Here is a 7,402-nt window from a genome sequence, read left to right on the forward strand (position 1 = left end):
TGATCTCCTCCATGCCTGAAGCCTCTGTTGGCAGCGGGATGCTTTCCAAACCGGATAAGATCCCATCGCTGGATTCCTCAAGGTTGAGTCTGTGTGTCGAGTCGTCGCTGGACTCCTCAAGGTTGAGTGTGTGTGTCGAGTCATCGCTGGACTCCTCAAAGTTGAGTGTGTGTGCTGAGTCGCCACACTGAGCTTCCGTAGAGTCTGTTAGAGACACAGAAGTCTCCACTGCGTCCACAACACTGCAGAGCAAGGGCAGCTTCACCGCCTTACAGGCTCTCCGGAAGAATAATCGCGTCTTCTTCCAACTCATGTCTTTGTCAATCTCACTCTTCAGCTCCACGTTGTCCTCAAGTGTAGTGATATTGGTTCTGGTCTTGTGTAGACTCTGGCTATCTGAAGCCCCAATGGTCTCGACAGGCACTTCACCAGGCAACACAAAGTCCGAACACATGCTGTTTGAACGGCTCTGAACGCCAAGGCTCTCTATCCGCTGCTCAGAGATGCACGTGACGTCTGAGCCAGGTGTAGTGTCTTCTCTCTGTGTTTGTGGAGACTCTAAACCCACGTAATGTGTCTTAGAGGGAGGCAGAAAAGCCTCCACTGAGTCCTGAGACTCCTGATAGCAGCAGCGGAGGAAGCCGTTCTCCACAGCCTTCTGGGCACGACGCAAGAATACATTGATTCCATCCTTGTGGGGACTTGTAAGTTTTTCTAAAATTAAAGAAAACAACTATTGGAAACCTCTCTGACCTCAGATTAAATTTACATTTACATTTATTCATTTAGCTGACACTTTTATCCAAAGCGACTTACAATTGCTATATATGTCAGAGGTCGCACGCCTCTGGAGCAACTAGGGGTTAAGTGTCTTGCTCAGGGACACATTGGTGTCTCACAGTGGATTCGAACCCGGGTCTCTCACACCAAAGGCATGTGTCTTATCCACTGCGCCATCACCACCCGCCCGAAATGAAAATTCATTCTTGTCTTTGAGCGCCACTGACTTCCATTCATGCATGCAAGTGCAGGAGGAAATTTTGCATTCCGCATACTAAAGTTCAAGTGTGGTTATACTATAAAGATAATGTGCTTCCCTGCTTTTACATGGGACAGGGTTACAGTCAAGTAACCAGAGACGTTCCCTTTCAAAAGCTACACTCAATGCTGTGCTTGATTTAAGCGCTTTGGGAATGAGAAAACCCACGCCGCCGCACTGTAGGTGTCTGGACCCCTTACAGTTGTGTAGTGTGTGCTCACAAGAACACGAAGGTCTCAGACATGAGCTTTTGATGTCGACTCAAGGACATGAGAGCCCGGAGTGGCGTGAACATCCAAACTATGAAATCTTATGAATGTGTGCGGAGAGGACCAGCCTGCCGCATACACAAAACATGCTGCGAACCAAAGGGATCACCGTGGATGCAGATGCCATGAGACCTAACATTCTTTGATACTGAAGAACAGTGAGATCTTGGCCTAGCCTGACTTTGCTTAGGGTATCGTGAATGGCCTCGATTCGAGTGGGAGACAGCTGTGCCCGCATCGTGATCGAATACCATACGACCCCTAAGTATGTTGTTCTCTGAGTTGGAGAGAGAACGCTCTTCTGGTCCTTGAGTCTCAACCCTAGAGAAACCAGATGAGCTAGGACAATATCTCTGTGTTGTAATGCTAGCTCTTTTGATTGTGCTAGTATCAGCCAATTGTCGATATAATTCAAAATACGGATAACCTGGAGTCGCAACGGAGCCAGCGCTGTATCTATGCACTTTGTGTATGTGCGGGGTGATGAGGCTTGGCCGAATGGAAGAACCCAATATTGGTAAGATTCGCCCCGAAAGCGAACCTCAGGAACTCCCTATGTTGTGGCAGTATTTCTTAGGGCTGTGTATCACCAACAATGTCATGATACGATACGCATCACGATACTAAAGCCACGATACGATACGTATCACGATATCAATTTGGAATTTAAATTTCTTTTGAGCTGAGTTTAGTAACAGTAATTTCTGTTTATTGAATAACCAGTGTTATAACAGTTGTGATAACTGAAAAACAATTTAGTTTTTTTGTCATTAAATAAACAATGAGTTAAATAAATAAAAAAGCTTAGAATGGCTCATCCTTCTGCTTTTAAAGTCTGCCTCAATAACTGAAATGTCAATTATAGTAACACTGAAGCATGTCTACACTGCTCAATGACTAAAAACTTAAAACATTCCATAAAAGCAAAAACAGTAACAATTAAATTTAACTTAGTTTTCTCAAACTCTTTTAAACACCTAGGATTTAACAGGTCTTAAGTGTTGGAATGTGCACCAAACAAAGTCATTTCTTCTACGTTGAAATCAATTTAAATTATTACATTTTCAGATTGTTATGCAGAAACAACAATTGATTGACATGCTCAGGACTCAGGGTTAAAAGAGCGACAGCAGAATATCTCGCTTAACTTCATCATACAACCGGAGAATTGCCGTTTCTGTTAAAAACTTTTATGCTTATTTAAGACATAACCAACTGTGTTTAGAGGATACTTACCAAGACCGAAATTTCTGACATCATTTTGCGTGTTTTAGTCTGTTAAAGCGATATAATCTCGCGAGCTGTATGTGAGGCAGCTTTACTCCAGTCTATGTAGGCCTATTTTAAATTACTGATTTGATTTTATAATCTGTGTGGATTAATTTACTAATACAACCTACATGCTAAAGTGAATCAATGTTTGCGGGAATTTCCCGCATTATAAGTGGGAGAGCTGCGGGAATGATTAAAATTATGCGCAATACCCACAATCCCGCACCGAAATTCGAGCACTGATTGGCTACATTCAAAAGCACAACAGTATCGATACGGCAGCTGCTGTATCGATACGCGCATCGCCAGGAGTTCATGACGATGTATCGTTGTATCGATATTCTGAGCACAGCCCTAGTTTCTACATGAAAGTATGCGTCCTTGAGATCGATCGTGACGAACCAATCGTGATGTTGAATTTGCAACACGATCATCTTGATAGTTAGCATCTTTAACTTGAGCGCCTTGACTGAGCGATTCAAGCCTCAAAGATCTAAAATCTGACTTCTTGGGAACCAGGAAGTATCTGCTGTAGTAACCTGACTCTCTCTCTGGAAGGGGAATATGTTCAATGGCCCCTTTGACCAGAAGAGACAGCAGCTCTTGTGACCGCCTGCTTTGGTTTCACGGTAGTGGAGACCACGCCGTTGAAACGTGGTGGACGACGAGCAAATTGGATTCTGTAATCTTTTTCTACTGTCTTTAGAACCCATGCAGAAATACCTGACAGTAGCTTCCATGCTGCCAGTTTCTCTGAAATGGGTATCAATTTTGATACTTCCCTCTGAGGGGATGTTGAACACCCAACATTTCGCCGGAAACTGCTGTCCCCCGAAACACCAGAGGTTTCGTGAGGTATCGGGAAGAGTCGGGTAGATTTACTTGCCCCGTCCCGAGGGGGGCTACTACCACAGGGCTGAGCGCAAGACCATCAGGACTTATTCTTTTTGGAGATAATGGTCCTGAGGTCTTGCCTTTTTTGGAGGCTGCTGAGCGCGACGAGCCGGTCCCCAGTCTTGACGAGGGGGAGCGCGACTCGCCACACTTTGTTTTTGTGCCTCGCGTTTAGAAGGACCGGGGCGAGGCTGGGTGGCCGCCAGCCCCTCCCCCTGAGTGCGGCGAGAAAGGAATTGCACGAAAGCTTCCTCGTGTTTCTTCACCTCCCGAAACCTGCTGACGACTGTGTTCATCGAATTGCCAAACAGGCCGGAAGGTGAGATTGGGGCATCAAGCAGGAACACTCTGTCCCTGTCCTTGATGCCCGTGAGGTTCAGCCACAGGTGCCTCTCTCTCGCGAGCCGTTTGCTTGGTCGCACGGAGAGACAGATCTGTGGCTCGACAAAGCTCCGTGAATGCCTCCTCGACGATTGTACTACCCGCACTCAGGTCCTTCAGCAGGTTAGCTGTAATACCGCCATGGTGTGCAGCGCAGCCCCAGCATGACCTGCCACTTGAAATGCTTTCGGTCTCTTTAACGATGATGCCGAACCAGGTCAGAGATAGCTCTTCGACCTGTGGCGATACTGTTGTTGTGGTTACTCCCCCTGACCACCAGACAGAACATTTTATCTGCACTCAAAGCGCTTTACATAGAAGGGGGGAATCTCCTCAACCACCACCAATGTGCAGCTCCACCTGGATGATGCGACAGCAGCCATATTGCGCCAGAACGCCCACCACACACCAGCTTACTGGTGGAGAGGAGACAGAGTGATGAAGCCAATGAATATATATATGGGGATGATTAGGAGGTTATGATGGACAGAGGCCAATGGGCAAATTTGTCCAGGATGCCGGGGTTACACCCCTACACTTTAAAAAGGACATTCGATTTTTAATGACCACAGAGAGTCAGGGCCTTGGTTTAATGTCTCATCCAAAGGACTGTGCTTGTTACAGTATAGTGTCCCCATCACTTTACTAGGGCGTTAGGACCCACACAGACCACAGGGTGAGCGGCCCCGTCTGGCCTCACTAACACCTCTTCCAACAGCAACCTAGTTTTCCCAGGAGGTCTCCCATCCAGGTACTGACCAGGCTCAGCCCTGCTTAGCTTCAGTGGGCAACCAGTCTTGGGCTACAGGGTGATATGGCTGCTGTAGAAACCTTTCTTCCAGCTTAGAGCGTTTGGGGGTCTCTTGTTCGCATGGCCAGTCTATTTGTAAACTGTCCACCGCGCGAGTTACCACCTCGAGTGATTCCTCAACCGCCTTTTCATCACATGAGGAACGCTAAGAGGTAGGTAACTCGCAATTCAAACTGGATTCAGGAGATTTGTTATCCTCTGCATGAGCCGAAGAGGCGCCGGGGCGCGCTTCGGGATCATGCTAGAGGATGTGGATCTGGAGAGAGAGCGAGCGATATGGACAAACCCGTTCAGATCCATTCACGAGCCCCACGATGGAATGGTGGGTGCTTGCCCTTGGAAATAGGCGAGACGACCACGTAATATTTTAACTATAAACAACTCACAATGCTTGCACTCGCCTCGCTCTGACGCAAGGGCAGCATGCTCTTCCCCCAAACATAAAAAACATTATTGGTGTGTGTCCGATTCAGCCATAGGGCGTGAACACGGAGGCACACACACCGTTTGTTTTGTAGATCGCACATATTTTTCTTTTTTTGCTTCTTTTTCTCTCACTTGTAAGATCGAGTGAAGATTAAAAAAAGAGAAAGGATTTTCTGCGAACTGCCTGCAAAAACTAACTCCTACCAGAAGAAATAGAGAGTTTTTCAGAGTTTGAGTAGCACACATACCACCACAGTATGGTCTGAAGACAAAAGACCTGCGGCTGCGCATGTGGCACATCTAATTATAGCCTCCTACGATCGCGCATTCCGACGACGTCACTGCACGAGGCTAAAGTTCAGTCGATTCCATTGATGGGTTAGCCTGGGAAAACCCAGACCACTTCCGGCAAATTTAGATTTGCTCTGCAAGTAGGTCTGGCAAAGAGCTCATTGAAGTCCATTTCCAATCCGTCGAAATCGCGGCACCAATCAGAAGCGTTGGGGCGGGCTTTACACGATGACGACAGCACAGCGACGGTGAAGCAGATTTTTTACATTTAGAAAGTTGGATGCCGCTGTGGAACTATGTGTGACGGTTATAGTTGAACACCATCATTAGAACTCTATAACCGCCAAAACCATCTTATTAAAATATTTTTTTTTACAAACATTTATCATAGAGAATGTTTAAATACTAATATCAGCTTACGAGGGAAACGGAGGCGGAGTTAGTGGTGCGATCGGAGGCTGCTACTGCTGGAGATGATTCGGGAGAGGACTGTGCACCTTTACCGATCAGAGCTCGCGCTGACACGGAGTAAAGCCTTGTTTATACTCGACGCGTCCGCACGAGCGCGAAGGTGCGCACGGCAAAAATCACGTGTTCGGTGCGCAAGACCGGCAAGACCCAATTTCGCTTGCCTGTGTGCACGGGAATTTTGTAACAGCGAGCGCGGCGCCGCATCCGAGGATGAACGACTTCAAGCCGAATCTGCCCGAGCCGTTCGTCTCACACCACCGGCACCCAGTTTGCGCGTCTAAATTGCAAAGGTTTTTTTGTTAAGGTTTTGTTTACTGTGTGTGATTTATTTAATGGAAAGCACATTCACTTCCAGTTGTCTTGCTGTTAATTTTAAATAAACGTAGAGCAAGTAGCTGATCAGTGTCTGCTCGTTTATTCAAACTAAGTTGTTCCATAACAGACGAACGTCGCTCTGCATACGTCATCTCCTTCAGCGCTCTGATTGGTTTTAGGTCTATCCAATTGCTCCAAGAGGCATTTGAGCTACGTCCGTTGGTGATGCCCCTCTGGAAATGATCTGTCTATGAAGCTTTGCCAGACCCTAACTCAGTTACAACTGAGAATGGTCTGGTTTTAACCAGGCTATTGATGGGTTGCACTATATTCACAGCTGGTCACGCACAAATGCGTTCCCAAAGCACTTAAATCAAGCGCAGCATTGAGTGTAGACCATTTGAAAGGGAACTGTAATGATAGCTTTAGCGTTCACACCAACACACAATAATGCTTTGGTTATCTTTTTTTTATATAAGTGCGGATTGCGGTTATGTAGTCTGTCACTTTAAATGCTCGAGCTCTTAAAATTTAAGTGGATTCTGATTGGCTGTCAGGGTTTTTATAGCTCATCAGCTGTTTTTAACTTTCATCATCACAAAATTATTCTGAAAGTGTTTCCGACAATATTGTTTCTGTTGCCACTGTTTTAATCATTTTTTGTTAAATTCATGTTTCTGGTAATCTTGACTCAGAATAAGTTCCTCTTGCAGCATCTCTTCTCTGATGACGAGGGCGGGGCTATAACCTGTCACTCACATGAGATCCACCAATAGCAAACCACAACCATCCAATCATTTCCCCACAGACAAAATCAAACCCCGCCCACATTTGTTCTTGTTCCTGAAGCGTTTCACTCGGATACGATACAATAGAGGAGAAAAGACCAGCGCAACCTCCGCTTCATATTGACTTCAAAACTTTGTATTTATAATTACAGCGGTTTTATTGTCCTTGATGTAAACGGGCCGGGAGGATCTGAACATCACAGACTGAGCTATTGGCTGCAGGTTTACAGTGTTGCGGATAAAGTGCAGTAGATTTTATGATATATTCAACATTTTGAATTTAGATGTCTAATATAAATGCAGCACAATGCAAGCATTTTCATTTTGTAAATCATATTTTCAATGTTTAATACATTTATAAATAAAATAAAAAATATGAGTGACCACCAGCAAAGACCACAGAAAATACAGAATGCTATAGAGCTCAAGGAGCAATGTTCTGTAT

This window comes from Rhinichthys klamathensis, unplaced genomic scaffold, assembly GCF_029890125.1.
Source record: "Rhinichthys klamathensis goyatoka isolate OS25496 unplaced genomic scaffold, OSU_Roscu_1.1 h1tg000775l_1, whole genome shotgun sequence".
NCBI classification, from domain to species: domain Eukaryota; kingdom Metazoa; phylum Chordata; class Actinopteri; order Cypriniformes; family Leuciscidae; genus Rhinichthys; species Rhinichthys klamathensis.